This window comes from Pinus tabuliformis, chromosome Q (assembly GCF_031772625.1).
Source record: "Pinus tabuliformis cultivar Carrire ecotype Pingquan chromosome Q, CPIR1, whole genome shotgun sequence".
In the NCBI taxonomy this organism is placed as follows: domain Eukaryota; kingdom Viridiplantae; phylum Streptophyta; class Pinopsida; order Pinales; family Pinaceae; genus Pinus; species Pinus tabuliformis.
The window spans coordinates 149,242,964-149,265,272 of record NC_142296.1 but is presented as its reverse complement, the minus strand read 5'-3'; positions in this window follow the sequence as shown (position 1 = coordinate 149,265,272).

Genomic DNA, 22,309 nt, shown 5'->3' with positions numbered 1-22,309 from the left:
AGCCAACAATGTGAAAGTTTGTTCACATGTTATGGCTAAACAAGTTGAATTTCGCTGACCCGAGTGGTCAAAAAGTCAATTCTTTACCAAGAGGGTTGGATCTCTCAATAAATGAGTTGTATTTCATTATTGTAATAAGTAGAAATTGTCTTATTTTAGATTCAAAGATAAGTTGTTAGCATAGGTGGGTGATATAGCTAGAAAATAGCGATTTGACTGTTAGATTGTTTAAGAATAGGGATTGAGTTGTTAGACAGGATGGGATTGATAAAATGAAGAAAAATGTAATGTAAAAGGATTGGCAGGGATGAGGGAGGATTGAGGAAGCACGAGTCACGTAATAGAGCAAGGATTTTATATTGAAACAGGGGTCTTTAATCAGTGTAATCGAGCCCAAGGCTGAGACTCTGTAACCATTTTGATTATGAATAATTGATGCATGTGTATGATTATATCTTTATGTGGCCTGTGATTATACATCAAATTTGTGGAATCTCTCGTTTGCCTTTGTTTATTTGTATTCGGGACAAAATCGATTATTTCTCAGTTTTTATGATTTATGATATAAACTCAGAGTTCAATAGAATCACAATCTTTCATATTATTAATCGTATTAAAGCTGATTAAAAATCCCAACCGTTGATTTCCGTTCGAACCAACGATGCGAAACCCCGCCAACTGTTGGATCCCCTATACCACATTGCAAATATGTGTTACACAGGGTTGGTTCACAGGTCTTAAGGAGTTGCAATGTGCGATCACTGAAATCTTGCATCACAGGGAAGGCTTGTGTGTTATCGGAACTCCGGGTGTGGAAACACTGCGATATGCGATTGCGACATAACGCTTCGCAACATTTCATTGTAAAGGGAGTGGGCTTGGACTATTGAGGAATTGCGATATGCGATGGAAGTGGGACCACTAACCATATCGCATTGTAACACTTTGTTTGTATGTACCGAAACTTGAATACTTGCCCAAAGCGACTTGCGATTGTGATAAAAGATCTGGACAGTTAGATCTAAATGTGTTATGATCTACGATGAATCATGAATGGTTCTATTTAAAAGGGGAAATAGAATTGTTTTTGGCTTTTACAATGGAGATTTGATTAGAGAATAAAAGGTTTGACTGTAAGGGAAATAATAAACGCGGGGCCGATTGTTGAGATTTCTCAAAACAATTGATTCCTGTGTTACCTTCTATCTTGAGAGTTTGAGGGGTGGTAATTCTTGCCAATGCTTTACAAGATATGGTCAGATTCATTTCTTCTTTCTCTAGGGTTGTTTTATGGTGTATATCCTCTTCTTTTGATGTTTCTTGATGCTTTTATTCCTCCACTTCACAATCTATGTAAAATAATTTCTTCTCAGCACACTTATGACCTTTAGTGTATTTGCTATCACAATTGTAACAAAACCCTTTTTCTCTTTTTTCTTCCAATTGTTGTCGTGTAAACCTTGTAGGTTGTGGAAGGTTAGGAGAAAAATCACTTCCATATTTATAGTCGTTAGTGGTAGGATTCCTTGTTTCCATAATTCTGCTTACAATTTTTCTTGCCAACCTGAATGCCTTCTCCAATGAATCAGGTTCCTAAAGATGAACCTCATGTTGAATGTTGTCCTTTAAATTCCCTATGAAGACTTCAATCCTTTGCTTCTCTAGAATATCATTTACCCTTATATTCAATTTTTGGAAGTCCTCAATGTGCTCTGCCATTGAACGTTTTTGTTTGAGATTTATCAATTGGCTAAAGAAGGTGTTACTCTTTGTATCCTCATAATGTGCTAATATTTCTTCTGTGAAAATTGACCAAGTGACAAGTGATTTACGTGAACAAAGCCCTTTATACCATAAAAATTGATTTGGTTCTAAATATAAAGATGAAATATGTACCTTTTGTAACAATGGTACACCACGTAGATCAAAATATTGCTCCATCTGTAGTACCCAATTTATTGGATCCTTGCCATCAAACTTCCTCATATCATTTTTTCTTGATTTTAGGAGCTCGATCGTGAAATGATTGTAACTTTGTAATTTCAAATCTCCAAGTTCTGAAATTGCAACCTACTGTAGCCCTCTAAGTCCTATTTCTAACCCTGCAAGTCTGATCAAGATTGGATTTTGCAAGGAAGAGTTATGTCAAATCTCCCACGATGACCTGATTATAGAGTGGTTCAGTAGAGTGAACATGTACGAAGTACCAAGTGTCATTGTGTCAACATTAGGACCTAAAACCAATACATAAAAGACTACAGTCCATCTTCTCTCTGTAACTTCTTATGAAATTTCAATTTGATGCTCAGAGCGAAAGTTATGATGATTTTCCTAAGGTCACTTGTTTAGGATGTAATTCGGGAGTCTGCAAAAACCCTAACTTCCTCAGATAATATATCCAAAAATATAGCGAGCCAAGATCTAAAATTCGGACCCAAGGTTCAGACTGATTTCTTCTCAAATGGGTTTTTTTTTAGCTTCTGAAACTTTGTAGTGAAAACATTATAGAAAAAATTCCACGATGACCTATTTTAGATGAAATTCTGGATCTTGAAAAAACCCTAACTTCCTCAAATCATATCTCTGAAAATATAGCTAGAAAAGATTTGAAATTCAAACCCGAGGTTCAACATGATTTCTTCTCAAATGGGTTTTTTTTTTTTTAGCTTCTGAAACATCGCAGAAAAAAAGTTATAGCGAAATTTCCACGATGTCCTATTTGGAGAAGCGAAACCCTAGAATCCAAAGTTCTAATACCAAATGTTATGAAACCAGCTCACAAAAAGATAGAAAAGAGAGATAATTGCCTTAGAATTCAACCTCTTCGAGGGGGAAACCTCCTTTACATTACACAAGTGAACAATTCTTGGATGATACAAATGACAATACCCCTTTTCTATATATAAGAGTCTAAGGGGCCATAATATAATTAGAGCTGACATAACAATAATAATGTAAGGGCACAACAATAACAATAGTGGGCTTCTATGGGGAACAATAATAACAATATGGGGACTACATGGGCACAACAATAGAATAAGGGGGTTGCACTAATAACAATATGGGGTTACACTAGCAGTATTGGGACCTAACAATCATTGTCAAGTAATGGTATGCTGCTGGATTGATGTGGTATTGGTGTGATGAGGGTTTGGACTAAGCTGGATGAGTGACAGGAGATCAAATCACATTGGGTGTAACTTCTCCTTCTATCAATCAATAAAGTTTTTTGTTCATTTTCCTATACTTTTGTCTATATCTATGATGAATGAATGTTCAAATGTTGTCGATTCAATTTGTTTACAATAAATAAATCATATGATTTGATTGTTGTCATCTTCTGTTTATGTTGGCAGGTACCGATTGAGCAAATTTAGTTTGAGTGGGAGTGACGGGAGCAACTCAAAGGAGATCAAAGGAAGCGAAGGATCACAAGTAGGTTCCTTTTTATTATTTGTTTATTGTAGGAAAAGGTGAAACATCTTTACTTCAGTTGTTCTAAGTGTAACTACCCACTTAGGGAAGATGTACTTATCTGTAGGTATAAATTCCATATAACACCATTTCATACTTTAGAAAAGGTGGTGTTAGTGGCTTATCGATTAACCTTACTATTCATATTGAAGGAACATAGTGTTTTTAACATTTATTTGCTTAAGAAGTATGTACATGAAACTAATCACATTATTCATTGGTATGTGATACATGTGGAACCCGAGGGATATTTCCAACCAGAACCACTATGCATCTTGGACTAAAGACAAACCATGCTCCAATATCAAGTAATAAAGCAAGTCAAAGTGCAATGGAAACACTTTGGACCAGATGAAGAAATCTGGGAAATGGTAGATCAAATGAGGGTATTCTACCCATTTTTGTTTAGTGTATAAACAAATGTGTCAATTCATAAAATGGAGTAAATTATTTAACATTTATTTTGTCAACTTAGGTAGGTAACTATGAGGTGAAACACAACATGTGTAAACTGGCTATTTAACTACTTTCCCATGAAAAAATTAAGCACAAAACAAATACAGGTAAATCCCAGAGTTGATTTCAACTTACAATAGTTTTCATACTTCTAAATTCAATTTTGACTTTGTTGAAACAAGTTTGAAGACACATTCTTACCAGATACTCTTTTTGAAATAATTGTTGATCAAAATTGATTTAAGATTGTAATAGAAAAGAATCATAAGTGAAATCGTGTTTAGATTTTATATACTAATTCACTTAATAATTCCTTTTAATCTAAAATGAAAATTACTTGCATTTATCTTCCTAATTATTATTTTAGGCATAATAAATCTGATTTTTTTCCAATGATTTAAAATTTAAAAACACAATGAATAATAACTAGAGAAACCAATCTAACCGAGCTCTATTAACTAGCTATGTTTTTTTATTAGAATAAATTACTACAGGAAAATGTAGCACATATTTACATAAATTATGTGTGATTACAGGATCACTGCATGAAAATACAACAATCATTACAATAATTCTTGTGTGATTAAAGGATCACTATAGGAAAATACAACAAGCATTACATGAAAACGGGGTTTTATAGGCCATTTTGTCACATCTGATTAGTGAGCCTCCTAATGGGATCAATCAACATCCTATTCTACCTTGTCACCATCTTGCACAAATCCTTATGAATGTACCTTTGATTTCCAAGAGTTTGAGCCGTAAATTGCTTCATTTGAGCCAGTTTGAAGACCAACGCTCCTTGTAGGCCTAATAGGGTGCATTCACCAGCAGATTGATCCACTATGGGCTATGTTGGTCACCAGTAGGTTGCTCCCCTTTGCACCTGCATTGGTTCTAGAAATCCAGTAGAATGATCGGGATTATGAAAGCTTCCCCTTCTAGGAGTTTCCAGAAGTTGTTACAACTACTTACCTTGGATAAAACATTCAGATCCAATCCTTCCCTACATTGGAGTTTTCACCATTTATCCTTTGATCCTACTCCTCCATCAAAGGTGGATCTCTTACCCTAGGTTGGTGATTGGATAAGAACCCCAACTTACCATACTTCTATATATATTCCCAAACTTCTATGTGGTTGGGGGTTGCCTTTTGGAGAGTGATTATGCCCTTATGCTACTGTAGTGAGTGGTCATCATCTCATGCATTTAGGGTGATTGGAGGTGCATATTGTGACAAGGAAAAGACAAGTCAACAACTTGGAGGAGATCTTCTACAAGATCAACTGCTACTTATGGTTGTAATCTCCTTCCATTTATATTAATGCAAGGAATTCATTGTTTTCCTATATTTGATTTTGTTATTTCACTTATTTTAATACCATGTTTATCTATTGAATGAAGTACTTAGATGATACTGCATAGATCTCATAGTTTCTTGGCTTGTGTTATTTGACTGTGCAGGTTCTAATTTTGGCATTCAGAATTGGAATTGGAGCTTCCAAGCTAAACAAGGAGAGAAGTGTGCGAAGGATTCTAGGTAGGTCTCACTCCATCATATATTTACTTTAAGGAAAATCATTGTGTTCCTTTTCTCTTTGTTGTTCTAGGTTAGCCATCGACCTAGGTGATCCAAAATGGATCTAAGATAGACTTCTAAGTCTAAAGTGTTCCTCATAGAGGAAAATGAAAGTCCAAGGATGCTCCTGGAAATAGTCTCATTGCATAGATCTTCTCATTCTGAATCTACTGTAACTTGAATGGACCAAAATGGACTTCGGATGATGAAGTTATCGCAGAAAGAAGGTTGCCTTTGTCCTTTGAAAAGGAGGCAAATTTTTATGAAAATGCCCTAAAAGGCTCATTGAAGAAATCGCATCGGAAAAAGCCAAGGGAAGGACTTAACACAAGGGCGGAATGACCTGGATCAGCAATCTCCGATATATCAGGTCGGAGGTAGGTTGCACCTGATATCAGGACCCCAGGGAGAGTGATATGCGATTGAATCGACGATCAGGATGATCGAAGGAGCAGAGGCATAGACACCACCGATGTGATACACGAGGTGCGATATCGACGATTGGCAGATCGACGGTCAGCATAACCAAAGGGAAGACCCCCGGGCCGTTGCAACAATAATATTGCGACATGCGATAAAGTGATGGGCCGATGTGCGATTGCGCGTGGACTATTGGATTGGGTGCACAGATCAACAATTAGGATTCGATCAATGTGATTGGCGTTCGGGCGATTATTGGATCCCTGATACAGAGGGCCATTAAATGCACCATGCGACTTGTGGTAGCGATATGCCGATAAGGGCCAGACTCAATGGGTTTATAGACTCGATTTCATAAGTTTTGAAATCTGGGAATGCGAGATTTCTTTGTATTTCCTGTGTATTGGGTTTTTTTTACCATTTCGCTATGCGATTGCAATAAGAAATATTTGGATAGACCCGATAGGTTCTTAGGGGAGATTCAATAATATTTGAAGTCCGATTAAATGCTCCATGAGGCGTTTTCCTGTGTATTTATGTTATTTGGCTGTCACGGCCAGAGGAAGGCAAAACGATAAGGTTTCCCCACGCCAACAATTCCTTTCCATTGTAAACGGATTCTTGTGGTGAATAGTTTGCTTTTCCATGATGGAGGGCTGTAACCAACGTGTTACAAATGCAAAGAGTGCACAATAGTAGGGGATTGCTGAGAGGGCGCAGAGAGTTTTGGAGTCACTTGGAGGTCAAGTGAACTAGAGAGCTCAATTGACAGCAGCGAAAAGTTGCCAAGGTTGCTGAGAGTCACTTGGAGGTCAAGCGAACTACAGAGGCATGCAAAGGTCGAGAGAAGCTCAAAGAGCTCAAGAGTAAAAGAGCTAGAGCCAAGAATAACAAAGAGATCAAATGATCCAGCTGTTGCTGCTGTCCAAAGTGTGTTGAAGATAGAAGAAGGATTCCAGAGACAATACAAAATTTTGAGGGAGTCAGAGAGGCTAGAAGCTCAAGAAGCTCAGAGTGCTGATTGAAGGAATCTAGTCCAGAGAAGCCTAGATTTGTCTGTAGAAGTATGGACAACCAGTGGGATAAGATGGTATTCTAAGCCCATTGTTTCCATGTAAACCAATGGAGTTGAATGTGGAGCTTGTAAAAGAATTGATGCCATAATCCCAGAGAGCCTAGTTGAGTTGACTAGAGCTCAAGGAGACATAGCCCAAGAGGTTTGGGTGAACTCCATATTATATTGTTGTTATGCGTGTTTGTTTATTTGCTGCTTTACTTACTGTCACATGTATTTAAATATCAGCATAAGTAACAAAAATTAAAGCACTTAACAGTTAAAGGAAAACTAAAAGCATACACCTATTTCAAGCATTTTAATTCCACAATTGGTTAATCATAAGGTCTTGGAAATATATAAGCTTTGGAAGTGGGAGAGGTTCTTGTAAGCATGACAAGAAGCCTTTAGTGCCCCATTTTCAGATCAGGTGGTATCAGAGCCTGAGATTGATTAACCCCACCTTTAGGAAGGTGATATCAAAGCTGGTTATACTAGAGCAAGTGGTATCAGATCAGAATGCTTGATTGGCATAACAAAGATTGCTTGTCTGAAAGGTGTTTAAACAGTCAGAGGTTGATTGTATGCTTGTTTGCAGACTGACTATTGTTTGAGTTTGCAGAGGTGAAGGGAAAGTTGTTGCTAGCTAAGTCCAAGAGAGTACATGAAGGAACAAGGGTTGAAGGCATTCTTCTTATCCCAAATGACCTCAAGGCAATCCTTGAAGCACAAGAGGTTTGTTGCAAAAGTTTGCTTTAATAAAGTTCTTGTTAATCTTGTTTGAAGTTCTTTTGTTCATTTTGATAATGACAACTTCTACAAGTGAGTCCTCAAATTCCTCCTTCATCACAAGATTCTTTGATGAAGACATGAAGCAAGACTTGTTCATCATGATGGACAAGGTGAGAGAAATGTATGAGGATGGAAGGAAGAGCAACATACTTAGAGAGCAGTTGAATTCCATGGAGGAAGAGAAGCTATTGCTTTATGACAAATTGCAGGAAATGGAGAGGCAACTTCATATTGAAAATATGAGCCTGGAAAAGATGCATGAGTTGGAAACATAGCTCTTTGTTGCCAAAGAAGCCTTAGTCGAGTATCAGCTTGAAGAAGAGGTAAATAATTCCAGTTTTTCTTCAAATTCCTCTAAGAATTCTTATATTGGTTCTTTTGAAAAACATACCAGAGGCATAGGTTCCAAGTTAATGTCCAAGATGGGCTATGAAGGAAAAGGCTTGGGAAAACATGCACAGGGTGTTGTTGAGCCAATAATAGCTGAGGAAAGGCCTAAGTATTTGGGTCTTGGATATGGACAGCCTTATGGAGAGAGTTCCAAAGATGCCATGAAGACCATTGAAACAACTCCAAGAAGGAGTTTCATTGCATGTCTTCTACCTCAAGAGTGTAAAGATTGTATTCATGGGGAATGCAATAGCTTGAAACATCATTTTCAGGATGCATATGTTCATAAGCATGCACTTGAACCAGAGAGTTCTGGAACTCTGAAAGCCTTGAAGATATTGATGGTGTTCCAAGGGGAGCCACTTCTTCATTCAATTCACCTCCTCATGAAGGCAATAAAGGTGAAAGAGAAAGGTATAAATCTGGTTCTAATCATATTCCTTTTGATTATGTTTGACATGGTAAATTTCCATATAAGCATTGGAAAATAATTTCTTGTTCCTTTTGTGGTTTGGATAACCATAATGTTTCTAGATGTTGGAAGAGAATGACCACATACAGGAAAATTTTGAAGGAATGGAAGCAAGAAGCCAAAGGTCCATTGGACAAGGCAAGTCATGCTGTCAAGAGGATGGACATGCAGTGCACTTACTGCCATAAGCAAGGACACATTGCTGAAAGGTGTTGGACTTTGAATCCAACAATGCTTCCACAAAAGCTTAAGAAGGTGGAAAGAGAAAATGGTAGGAATGGAAAGGAAGTTTCCATGAATGATGTGTTTCAGGATGATTCACATGTTGATGCTGATGTGTAGACAAAGGAAGCACCTTTGAAATGGATTGGTAAGAAATGTTTAGAGTTCTTATCCAATTAAGATTGCATGTATATTAATGCATATATTTGCATTTCTTTGTTAATGGAATGCAAGTCATAGGTTTTACCAAGAAGGTGAATGGAAAAGTTGAGTAGGAGACTCACTTTGTTGCTGCAACATTATGTTCACTTCAGCTTCGAAAGTATAGTGTGCTTAAGTGAAAGTTTAAGGATGAAATGCATTCATAAGCATGATATGCATGAACACCGGATGTTGATGATTTCCTTGTATTTGAACATGTATGTGTAATTAACTTGAAAGGTTGATTGCTTTGTTTAAACATGCATGTAATATTTACTTGAGGAAAGTTGATTTGGTCTCCAAGATGGAGATAATGATGAAGTGTTTCATCTTTGAAAAAGAGTCCTAGAGATCTTTTTCTACATGCTTGACTTGAAGGGTCAGTTGTTTTAAAGGCATGTTTTGTGGGCTTGTTATCTAGTCAATCATTTGTATGCAGATGTAAAGACATGGAGCTATTCACAAGATGTGAAAATCTGTTTCTTTTGTTGAAGCAGGAGTTTAGGCCATCCAATTGTTGTTTGTATTTCTATTGTTGTTAACAGTTGTTGTTGACAGCATGTCAAACAGGTACAAATGTAAATTTTTGTGAAGTAGATGTAACTTCACATTTGTTTGAACCACCTTGGATCAATGATCAAGGAAGATAAGTTCAACTACCTTCTGTAACCTTCTCAGCATGAGTTCTGCATGAAGTCAAGGAGGAAAACAGTTCTTCCCAGGAGGACCAGCACATCTAGGAAGGAAAGTGGTCAAAGGCTTTGGTTTAGAGGCACTATGCAAGGCAAGTGTATGGAGGTTAAAAGAAGAGGGTACTGTTACTCTCATTTACTGTTCAAATCACTATATTAGTCTTTTGGCGACCAAAAGTTCTTTTAGTGGGAAGGTGTGATCCAAAATGGATCTAAGATAGACTTCTAAGTCTAAAGTGTTCCTCACAAAGGAAAATTAAAGTCCAAGGATGCTCTTGGAAATAGTCTCATTGCATAGATCTTCTCGTTCTAAATCTACTGCAACTTGAATGGACCAAAATGGACTTCAGATGTTGAAGTTATCGCAGAAAGAAGGTTGCCTTTATCCTTTGAAAAGGAGGAAAATTCTTATGAAAATGGCCTCAAAGGCTCATTGAATAAATTGCATCAGAAAAAGCCAAGGGAAGGACTTAACATGAGGGTGGAAGGACCCCCGATTAGCGATCTCTGATATATCGGGTCGGAGGTAGGCTGCACTCGATATCGGGACCCCGGGTAGAGGGATATGCGATTGGTCGGCGGTCGGTATAACCAAAGGGAAGACTCCCGGGCCGTTGCGACAACGATATTGTGACATGCGATAAAGCGATGCGCCGATGTGCGATTGTGTGTGGACCATTGGATTGGGTGCACAGATCAACGGTTAGGATTCGATATGGGTGATCGGCGATCGGGAAATCGGCGGATCCCCAATACAAAGGGCCGTTACATGCACCATGTGACTTGCGATAGCAATATGCTGATAAGGGTCAGACCCAATGGGTTTATAGACATGATTTCATAAGTTTTGAAATCCGGGAATGCAGGATTTCTTTGTATTTCCCGTGTATTGGGTTTTTTTGACCATTTCACTATGCGATTGCGATAAGCGATATTTGGATGGACCTGATAGGTTTTTAGGGGTGATTCAATAATATTTGAAGTTCGATTAAATGCTCCATGAGGCGTTTTCCTATGTATTTTCATTATTTGGCTGTCATGGCTAGAGGAAGGAAAAACGATTGGGTTTCCCCATGTCGACGATTCCTTTCCATTGTAAACGAATTCTCGTGGTGAACAGTGGGGTTTTCCATGATGGAGGACTGTAACCGACGTGTTACAAATGCACAAAGCGCACAATTGCAGGGGATTTTTGAGAGAACACAAACATTTTTGGAGTCACTTAGAGGTCGAGTGAACTAGAGAGCTAAATTGACAGCAGCGAAAAGTTGCCAAGGTCACTGGAAGGTTGCTGAGAGTTGCTTGGAGGTCAAGCGAACTACAAAGGCACGCAGAGGCCGAGAGAAGCTCAGAGAGCTCAAGAGTCGAAGAGCTAGAGCCAAGAATAACAAAGAGATCAAATGATCCAGCTATTGCTGGTGTCCAAAGTGTGCTGAATATAGAAGAAGGATTCCAGAGACAATACAAAATTTTGAGGGAGTCAGAGAGGCCAGAAGCTCAAGAAGTTCAGAGCGCTAATTGAAGGAATCTAGTCTAGAGAAGCCTAGATCTATCTGCAGAAGTATGGATAGCTAGCGGGATAAGATGGTATTCTAAGCCCATTTTTTATGTGTAAACCAATGGAGTTGAGTGTGGAGCTTGTAAAAGAATTGATGCCATAATCCCAGAGAGCCTAGTTGAGTTGACTAGAGCTCAATGAGACGTAGCCCAAGAGGTTTGGATGAACTCCATATTATATTGTTGTTATGTGTGTTTGTTATTTGCTGCTTTACTTACTATCACATGTATTTAAATATCAACATAAGCAACAAAACTTAAAGCACTTAATAGTTAAAGGCAAACTAAAATCATACACCTATTTCAAGCATTTTTAATGCCGCAATTGATTAATCATAAGGTCTTGGAAAAATATAATATTTGGAAGTGGGAGAGGTTCTTGCAAGCATGACAAGAAGCCTTTAGTGCCCCATTTTCAGATCACTAGGGGAGATACTTTTGTCCACAATCATAAATATCGTATAACAAATTGACGATGCCACTCAAGAACAGAGTATTCCCTTGGTAGTATCCTTGTCCATTGTGTTGGATTACCTCCTTGACAGACCCTTTTTGTATCATCCAACCAAGAATAGACCTAGGAAGTGATTTCATTGAACCCTTTTTGCATTTTTTATGCCAAATTTCTCTTTCCCAGGCCCAACGTACCCGTTGTGACTTTGACAGAGTGTTGTACCTCACCCTGGCCCACTCTACACTGGCATTGCAACACACTGGTGCCTCTTCTGCACTAGTGTTGGCCCTTGTTTTTGCACGCATTTTTCCTTAGTTCTTGAGCCTATCTTTGGTCAGCCTACTTCTAGCTGAACTTCCCTGAGTCTTGATTGTCTTGTGGTCTCTCTAAAGCCTCTATTTGGTTTTCATTTGTGTTGTTTACCTTTGGTAAGAATTGGTTTTGATTTTTCTTTGTTCTTATCATTCAGTCACTTGAAAACTGATTCTATTTGATTGTTGGTTGCTTGGATGAATTGTTGTTCTAGTCCTCATTCTGAAAAGTGTAATTGAATCAGTAATTGAACATTTTCATCTTAGTTTCCTTCATTTCAAAAATTAAGTGTGGTGAAAAGAAAAAATTTGCATCGGCATTTAGGTTTTTGCATGTGCATTAGGATAGGAATAGTTGCATTAGAAAGGAAATTTCATCTTTCATCTTGTTTGTTGCATATTGTGTGTTGTGTCTTGATTGTTTCTTCCCTTCCTTAGCTATATTTTCATTGAAAGATAAAGGATTTCTATTTCCTCATGCTTGATTTGCATTTTAGGATATTCAAGTGACATTTTTGGTGAGCCCCAAAACTGAAACATAACCAAAGATAAACATTAAAATTTATTCAATCAATGTAAGGAGCATTTGAAACTTAACGACACACATATAGGTCTAGGCTAGAGACGTTTTCCAACATCGTTAAATGTAGGAGTTTTCGTTGTTTTCTAGCATTGCATCTTGAGGGTGAAATCTCATTCCACATGCATAAGTTTATATGATCGTTCTCCATGTACCTTCAGGTATATTGGATGGCGCTCCACGCATGATAAGTATATGGGAATGCTCTCATCGAATGATTATGAATTAGATAACACTATTACAGACTGCAATCCACGTACCGTTGCGTATATTTTGGGAGTCCCCAATAGGTTGCTATCCATCCATAGGTAACTGCGTTTGTCACCTTGTATACCATGATACACTGAAAACAACATTTAGGGAGATTTCCTACACATAAGTTAAGTCCTTGGTTCACCAAGGTGTATATTGCAGTTCACAGTTGCTTGGTAAACCTTTTGCCTAGTTTACCGCTTAGTTTATTTTGTGTCTTTAATTCTAAAATCAATTAATTGATCGCAAAACAACATCCCCCCCATGGAACACCTCCTTAGTAGATCTTATGTTGACACTAATGGCAACAGTTGTTGAGTCTACCAGTCAAGGAAACCCCTATGATGGGAATCCTGGTCCTTTTCCTTATTTTTGAAATATTGGTTCTCCTTATATGGAAAAATTGCCCCTTCTCGGATTTACCATTGGTTTCCAGTTTGGTTATTTTCAACCCCTATGCTTCTGAATGTCCAAACTGCTTCTCAACTAGGTTCTCCTCTACCTGAACAACATCAACCTCATGTTCATCCTAAAGTTGACCCTTTTCCCTCTTCGCATATTCGGTATTCTTCCTCTTCTTCCTCTTATTCTGGTGAAATCCTACAAGTTAGTAACTAGGTGGATAATAAGAAGAAGAAAAAGAATATTAATAAGAAGAAAAATAAGCAGGGGGGAAACCAAGCACCCATTGCTACAGATGCAACTAATATGGAGAAACCTTCCAATCAGCCCCACAAAGTTAAATTCCCTTACATGCTATGTAAGGGTGACCACCTTCTCAAAGGTTTCCCTGGTATTCCCAAGGTATTAGAAGTGTGGTCTACAGGCTCACATCAGCCTTCGTCATCAACCTCTGGAGATCATGATGGTGATAAACCCTTAACTAGTGATAGTGAGGTCCATGGGAAAAAGGGTGAAGTCAAATTTCCCTATAAGTTATGTGAAGGGAATCATCATATTCACCTTTGTCCTTATATGGATGAAGCCTCAAAAGTGTTGGAAAACCTTACATCTTCTCAGCCACAACTTCCAGTTTGTTTTCGAAAGCTTTCTCCCAATCCTCCACTAGTTGATGAAGTGATTGATCAAATCCATATCCAGTCAATCCCACTCTCTCTGAACGTGAATCCCATGAGTATGTTCCTGAACAACCATTGGTTGAGAAAATGGTTGAATCGATTCCACCTTCATTTGATCGTACCTTTCCCTCAGAGAGTGAACTTCATATCACTCATGTTCTTCTTGTTTCTTCAGGTTTCAATGAACTTGGGGATAGTTCTCCCATTCCCACGACACAACGGGGAAATCCTCCCATTCCCAAAACACTTCAAAGCATTTCTCTTGTTCCCATAGCACAGGGGGGCAGTTCTCTCATTCCCATGATACACCCTCCAAGTAGTATGGTCACTTCTTTTCATTGGACTCGAATGGTAGGACATCACCTTCCTCCTTACGTGCCCTTCCAGATCATAGTATAAGATCATAATGTGTCTGTACCTAACATGATCATATATGAAGGCACATCTATTATTAGTCTATCCTCAAATACTTGGCAAGCTTTAGGTTCTCTGCAATTTGTGCCCGTTACCAAGAATCTATTTCCTTTTAATAGAGGAACTAATCAACTCTTAGGGATCCTTCCTAAGTTGCCTATTAATTTGGGAGGAAAGATTGCCTATATCGATGTGATGGTAGTCCAAGTCCCTATGGATTTTAATTTACTCCTTGGGCATGACTATGTTTATGTCATGGGAGATCTTGTCTCTTCACTCTTTCGTGTGATGTGTTTCCCGAATGAAGGAAGAATCATGACTATTGATCAAATTTCATTTGTTGGTCCTAATATTAATCCCAACCAACCAACATCCCTAAATGGTCCTTATATGCAAGTGGTATCTCCCTTGCCACAGATTAAATTTGTGGCAACCCGTTCCATGCCTGCGACTACTGACGATTTAGTAGACGATATGGTGAATCATTTACTAGGGGCATTGGAGTTTGATATTTCCATTGGATCCTTTGATATGTATCCCTTACATAGCATTATTCTTCCATATGATGAGAACCTATTGGAAACCATGTTCTCTTGGAGGCCATGATCAGGTGTTGGAGCAAATTTCCTTTTCTTGTGTTAGGCTCGTTAAAAAATGAAACAAGGTGTTGAAACAAAGTTCCTTTTCTTGTGCCAAGCTCCTTAAAAGATGAAACAAGGTCTTGGAGAAGAGTTCATTTTCTTTTGTCAATATCCTTAAAAAATGAAACAAGGTCCTTGGAGAATAGTTCCTTTTCTTGTGTCAAGTTCCTTAAAAAAGGAAACAAGGTCCCAAAGCAGAGTTCCTTTTCTTGTGTCAAGCTCCTTAAAAAATGAAACAATATGTCATGAGCATAGTTATTTTACTATGTCAATCTCATTAAAATATGAAACAAATCCCCTTCAAGTTTTAGTCTTTGATTAGATCTCATAAATTCTTAGTCCAGACTTTCACTTGATCTCATAAATGAACCTTCATTCCATCCACCGAGTACCCAATAGTCTACTTAGGGTAATGAAATGAAGCTTCAGGGGCATGTACCTTGAATTGAGTCATTATGTTGGGGGCATGCAAACTTATTTCAAGCATATTTTTTCCTCCGTTTCAAGCTTGTGTAAAATGAAACCAATTTCAAGCATAATTTCCCATGTTTCAAGCTTCTGTAAAAACGAAACCATTTTTATTTTATCTTGCATGATTTCCATTTCTATCAGCCTGTTTTTTCCAGATGAGCCTTGGTTTTTTCATTGAATCATCACCATCTACTTGGTTAATCATATGCTTTCACTTGGTTTCTACCCTTTCCTGAGGAATCTCTGCGATGAGTGGTATTATTAGTTAGCCTCATGAATTTTGTGTGTTTTGAGCATTTACATCATGACCGAAGCCCGTTTCTACCCTTTACACCACTCATTCCTCCATGTGGAGTCCTATTTCATCTCTTTTCAGAGTCCCAAAATATGCAAATATTGTCGAGGACTTGTCTTTTCGAACTCGTAAAAGTAAATGAAAATATCTCTACTCAGTATAAGTTTAACACTTTTTCAGACTAAGATAGACTAGATATAAAAAATGAATACCTTAGTCGAACATGACTAAGAGGTTCTGTTGGGTATTGTTTTCTACCTTTTCAGACCTAATGGACTACCTACGGAAAGGGACATTTTTACTTTTCTTTCTCGCCTCTTTTTCAAACTCTATAACCATGAAAAATATGTTGAGTTTTACCTTCACTCGACTCGTTAAAAAATCAAAAAGTGATGGAATTGTCAAGAATGACAAGGTCGAACCACTCCTTATCAGGGTTCATTAAATATACTCGGAGGGATTCATCTAAAGGATGAACTTACAAATCAAGCATATGTTATGCTCCTCAAGCTTCTCAAAAAATAAATAGGTACTGACCAATATGGTTGGGGAAATTGGGAAAACAAGGGATTCCATTTTGCTAATGGTAATGAGTCACTCTTGAACACAACACTCTTCCACTTCATCTCCATGGTTGTTGGGTTGGGTAATCTAGTTATATTTTGGTTATCATAACATTTTCAGGGCATATGTTTCGGTTTTGGTTGAATGCTGCCAACTCCATTCAGTGTCGCCGATGTGTTCAAGAGAAGTCAATCAATTGATCTCATCTACAATACTCTTAAACATTCATTTTGTGTCTGCCTTTCCTGATCCAATTCGATGTCAGCATCATTTTGATCATTCTATCTCAATCATCATACCCGTTTTGTGTTGTTGATAGGGGATACATCAAGGCCCTCCTGCGACGGGTCGCCTCCTATTGACATTAGCACATCATCCAGGAAGTTAGCTTAGGAACACCCCTTAGTACCTTGGTGCTTGGATACATCAAAGGAAAGTTTCCTCTCTCTCGGTGACATGTTTACATCATCAACCTTCAACTGAAATATTGTGTGTGGTGTTCAACATCAACTCATTTATTCACACCATATGGATTGTACAATAGAACCTTGAGATCCATTAACCTCATCGGTGGTTTCTCTCACATCTGTTAATGGCTTACATCATTGGTCGGTAATCAGATGGTGTCTACCATGTTCGACTCCATCTCATTGATTCACATGGTTAGAATCGTACATTGGTTGGTCGTGTGAATGAGATAAATGACCTCAGATCTAGTTTCATCCATTTGGGCTGCAATTTTAGGATTATACAAAGATCACAATGTATGATGGTTGTGATCATATTCACAGTCATCCAATCATGGGTCCACCGATTGTATCTGTGGACACATCTTTTGATCATTATACATATGATTAGCTTATGGGTTGAGTATGGGTATGCCTCCCTTAGCAAACAAATATGTCATGTTGCAAATTTATTGTAATAGATGAAGCTCATCGGTTGTTGTTAATCCCTACTTGTCACAAGGTAAATCATTTCACTCATCAGTCATCATCTCTAACTTTTCCTTTAGGGGGGCATTCTATTATAGGAAATTTTGTCACATCTGATCATTGAGCCTCCTAATGGGATCAATCAACATCCTATTCCCCCTTGTCACTATCTAGCACAAAGCCCTATTCATGTACCTTTAATTTCCTAGAGTTTGAGCACTAAACTGCTTCATCGAAGTCAGTTTGAGGACCAACACTCCCTATAGGCCTACTAGGGTGTGTTCACCAGCAGGTTGCTCCACTGTGGCCTACGGTGGTCAACAATAGGTTGATCCCCTTTTCTCCTATGTTGGTTCTAGAAATCTAGGAGAATGATCGGGATTCCAGAAGCTTCCCCTTATAAGAGTTTCCAAAAGTTGTTACAACTACTTACCTTGGATAAAACATCCGGATCCTATACTTCCCTACATTGGAGTTTTCACCACTTATCCTTTGATACTATCCCTCCATCAAAAGTGGATCTCTTACCCTAGATTGGTAATTGGATAAGAACTCCCAACTTACCATACTTCTCTATATATTCCTAGCCTTCTATGTGGTTGGGGGTTGCCTTTTGGAGAGTGATTCTGACCTTATGTTGCTATAGTGAGTGGTCATCATCTCATGCATTTGGGGTGATTAGAGGTGCATATTGTGACAAGGAAAAGACAAACCAACAACTTGGAGGAGTTCTTCTACAAGATCAACTGCTACTTATGGTTGTAATATCCTTCCTTTTATATTAACAGAAGGAATTCATTTTTTTTCCTATCTCTGATGTTGTTATTTCACTTATTTAAATACCATGTTGATCTATTTAATGAAGTACTTAGATGATAATTCCTAGATCTCGTATTTTCTTGGCTTATGTTATCTTACTGTGCAGGTTCTAATTTTGGCATTTGGAGCTGGAATTGGAGTTTCCAAGCTAAAGAAGGAACAAAGTTTGTGAAGGATTCCAGGTAGGCCTCAATCTGTCATCTATTTTCTTTAAGGAAAATCATTGTGTTCCTTGTCTCTCTGTTGTTCTAGGTTAGCCACATACCTAGGGGAGATAATTTTGTCTGCAATCGTAAATCTCATATAACACGGGGTATGCATATTTTTTAGTTTTATAATAAAAAAATGACCAAAAAATACTCAAAAAATAATGGAATTGATAAAATACATAACAAAATATATGTGACACAGACCAGGGGGGCCTCCTGGTGTATGTTACCAATGAAACAGTCAGAAACTACAATAACTTGTCACAATAGCTTCACTTAATGAACCTCTGACATAGCACATGTGTTGGTGGCATACTAAACAATACCCTTAATTTGACTACATATTGGAAAATACCTCAAATCACTTCATTTAACCCCCTACCAAAACAAACACAATACACCTTCCCAATTTAAAAAACCTCTACTTTCACTAGATATTGTAGGTAATCCATTTTTTCATTAACATTTTTTATACCCCTTTATATTTTTCATTAACTTTGAGATCCATTTTTTATACACAACATATACAAACACTTTACTCCCTATTATATGCTCAATATATTATGTCATTTTTTCCTCAATATATACCCCCCCATATAAATGCACGTGGTATGGTATTTCTCTCGTAGTGAAGCCCCCATGAAACTTGTGCAGCATATGAAAGAAATCATACTTATATTAACAAAAATCAGAAGATTAATACAAAGGAGATACTTTTTTCATGTATAATAACTATAATATAAGTCTCTCTACAACATGCTTTCCTTGTACATTGACTTTTATACAGATATCAATGTTACACTGACTTGCCCAAAAATAGGGTTATTTCTTCATTTCAAGCTAAAAATAAAATAATACAAAGGAAAGATAGTGATTCTCTCATAGTCTCCTTAATCCTTCATGACTCGTATGTTGTCTTCTAGGTACAATTGAACGATATCCAATTGTTGGAGAAGATTCAAGCAATTTCCTAAAATGGCCTACTGGATTTGCTAATTAGATATGCCTCGTTGACCATCCTTTGACTTATAGGTTGTGAGTAACTACAAAAATGTTGAATGGGTATTCTTCCATTATATGCACATGTTGATCATTTTCCATGTGCCGGGATTGTATTTGTTAATGTGGACATCCACAAAACTTAGACAAATTATAGGAATTTTGTGTTGGTTAAATTCCTGTGATTACAAGAATTTATGTAATTGGCTATTTTACCCATTAGTTTGTGAAATAAATGAATTTTATAAATATTCAAGAATTAAAAAGAAGATATAATTTCCATAAAGGATCGTTACCTTTAATTCTATCCTTTGACGCCATTTCCTTCATCAAATTGACAAAAATATAAGGATTTAAGGTGAAATATGGAGGATAAGAGATAAAAAACAAAGTGGTGAGGGATATCAAAACTTTAACCCAACATCTCCCCCAGGATTATATTTTTGCAAGACCCTTATGCAACAAAAATTGAAGTTTCACTATCTCAGAAAATCTAGTCAAAATTAAACTTTACTGCCTCACAAAAACTTGGTCAAAATTGCAAAACTTGATGTCTTATATAGATCCTATTGCTTGAATTAAGATATCTAAATTGGTATTTGAAGGTTCGGGTCTGTCTCTCAAATTTTCCTTTAAGCCTCTAATCCTCACTATTAAACTCTTCTTGGTTTTAATGTTCTTTATGTTCTCCTCATACATGTCTATGTATTTTTGTTTGAGATCCCTGTGCTTTTCCTTGTTCTTATGATATCGATATTCAATCTTTGACTTTCTGATTTTACTACCTCATTCACTATTTTTGTCTCATGTAATTCCTACTTCAACTTTTTAATCGTTTTATTCATTTTCTTCAATTTGTCAACAAAGTGTTGATCTGTTGATCCTTACGGTCCATTTCTTCTTGAGTTTCTTTTTGTGGTAAATGTTCTTCATAGACTTATTGTTCTTACTGAAATGGTTGACTTTGTTCAGTGTATACCTCCTCAACACAACCCTCTTCAATATAAATCCCTTGTTCTTTTTTAATTTCTTGAGCTTGTTCAACATGCACCTCTTGCAGTGCTTCCTCATAAAAAATATGAGCTTTGGTTTTAGGTTTCTTAGGAGGTTCTTGTGGTTTAGTAGGGTTGTAAGTCTCTCCATACACTTCTTTCAATAGATGTTACATTCCTCTTGTTATCCTGCTATAGGTTGTGGATGTGAGTCTAAAACGGGTTTTCCTTTTTTTTACTGAAGGAAGTTGAGCCTACAATTTCTATAGAAGGTGGGGATTATTTTTCTTGCTCTAATTTCTCTCCCTACTCCTCTCCCTTATTTTGTTCAAGTTGATGTCCGATTTGAGGACCCTATTGAAGTTCTACATTTTCTTTCACTTCAAGGGTTGAGTGTACTGGAGTTTCAAGGATGTTTTTTTAGTATTCATTCTCTTATGTGTTGTTTTCATCTTTGAACTATTATGAATGTTTAATGAAAATTTTCCCTTTCATACATTTTTTTTCAACTAGAAAGATTATTTGTATTATATAATTTTGAGTGGTTCACAACAAATATAGCACGCATTACAAAGTCATCAAAATTTTCCAATTTTTTTCTCCTTTCCAATATGAATACATGGTTTTCTTGTGGAGAATATATCTCAACAACAAAAAAGAGGGGTTTTTAGGTGAATACCTTACAAAACTACCCCAAGAAAATGCATAGCTTACAACACATAACGCTACTAATTGATTATGAAATCTCTCATATCTATGAATCTATTGTTGTTGGGACAGGGTCCCCTACGGTCAATTTTGGGGAAAAAGCCCATGTTTTGGGGTAGAAAGCCCAAGTTTTTGTTATGTAAAGTGTAAAGTCTACGCAAGTTCTGGTCACAGAGCGCGTAGATAGTAAAGTGTCATAAAGGGATTTTCCCTTATTTTATTTAAGCTGTGTCAGCTTTAGTAGATCTACCCATGGTTCACGAACCATGGGATTGTATAAAAGGAGAGGCTTAGAGAGTCTAAGGCAGTAGAGTTCATTTCATGATAATGATGAAGACGAAGGTAATGGGTCAGTACAAGTGAAAAGCGAAGAGTCTTAGAGTAGAGGAGAGGCTCTGTAGCTAAGTGCGGAGAGGCCTAGAGTAGAGTCCGCAACTAGGTGCGCGGACCCCTACAACTGAATGCGCAAGGTAGTCTTGAGTTTGTAAGCAGAACTGAAGTATCAATAAAGAAATTATTCTAGAAAAATTTGTGTTTTGTCCATTTACTTCTGTTATGAATGCATTTATGTTATGATGAGTAATAGGGTTATGATTTAATATTGTATTGATGCATGATTCTGCATGTTTTACATTGTTATATGAACACAAGTACTAATATCTGTTTATGTAAATAATATCTTAATGCATGTTAAAGATATCAGATAATTACGTTGATTTGGGTAAATACAGAACTAAGGGTAGTTACAGAGGGGTGTAAGCAGTTGATTCACCTGTTTCGGGCCCACAAAAGAAAGTCGTAGACCTTCGTAAAGGTCTAGAAGTTGATTAAAGGAACTACATCGATAAGCCCTAAAAGGCTTATTGATCTGTGCAAAGGTAGGTTTAGGGCATAAAACGACTTCACGCTCATCTCTAGGTGTGGAAACTTGGTTCCAGCATCCCCCCATACTGCTTTGGGTGAGACTTCAGTCCGCGCTCTACGGATTGATGCCCAAAGGGCCAATAGTGTAAGGATTTGTTTGGCAAAAATAACTCTGAACCTGGCTCAGGACCCACTACCAACAAATGGTTCCATTGCCGGGACCGGGATCTGCATAAGGAGATGTGTGATGTCACATCACTGGAATCCAACAAAGAATGAAATTGAGGAGTGGTTGGATAGAAAGATCCACGAATTTGCGGTGCAAGAAAATAGGAATCCGCAATTGATGAACAAACAGTGGTTGGACAAGTCTTTGTACACAGAGATACATGAAATTTTCTTATGTTCCTTC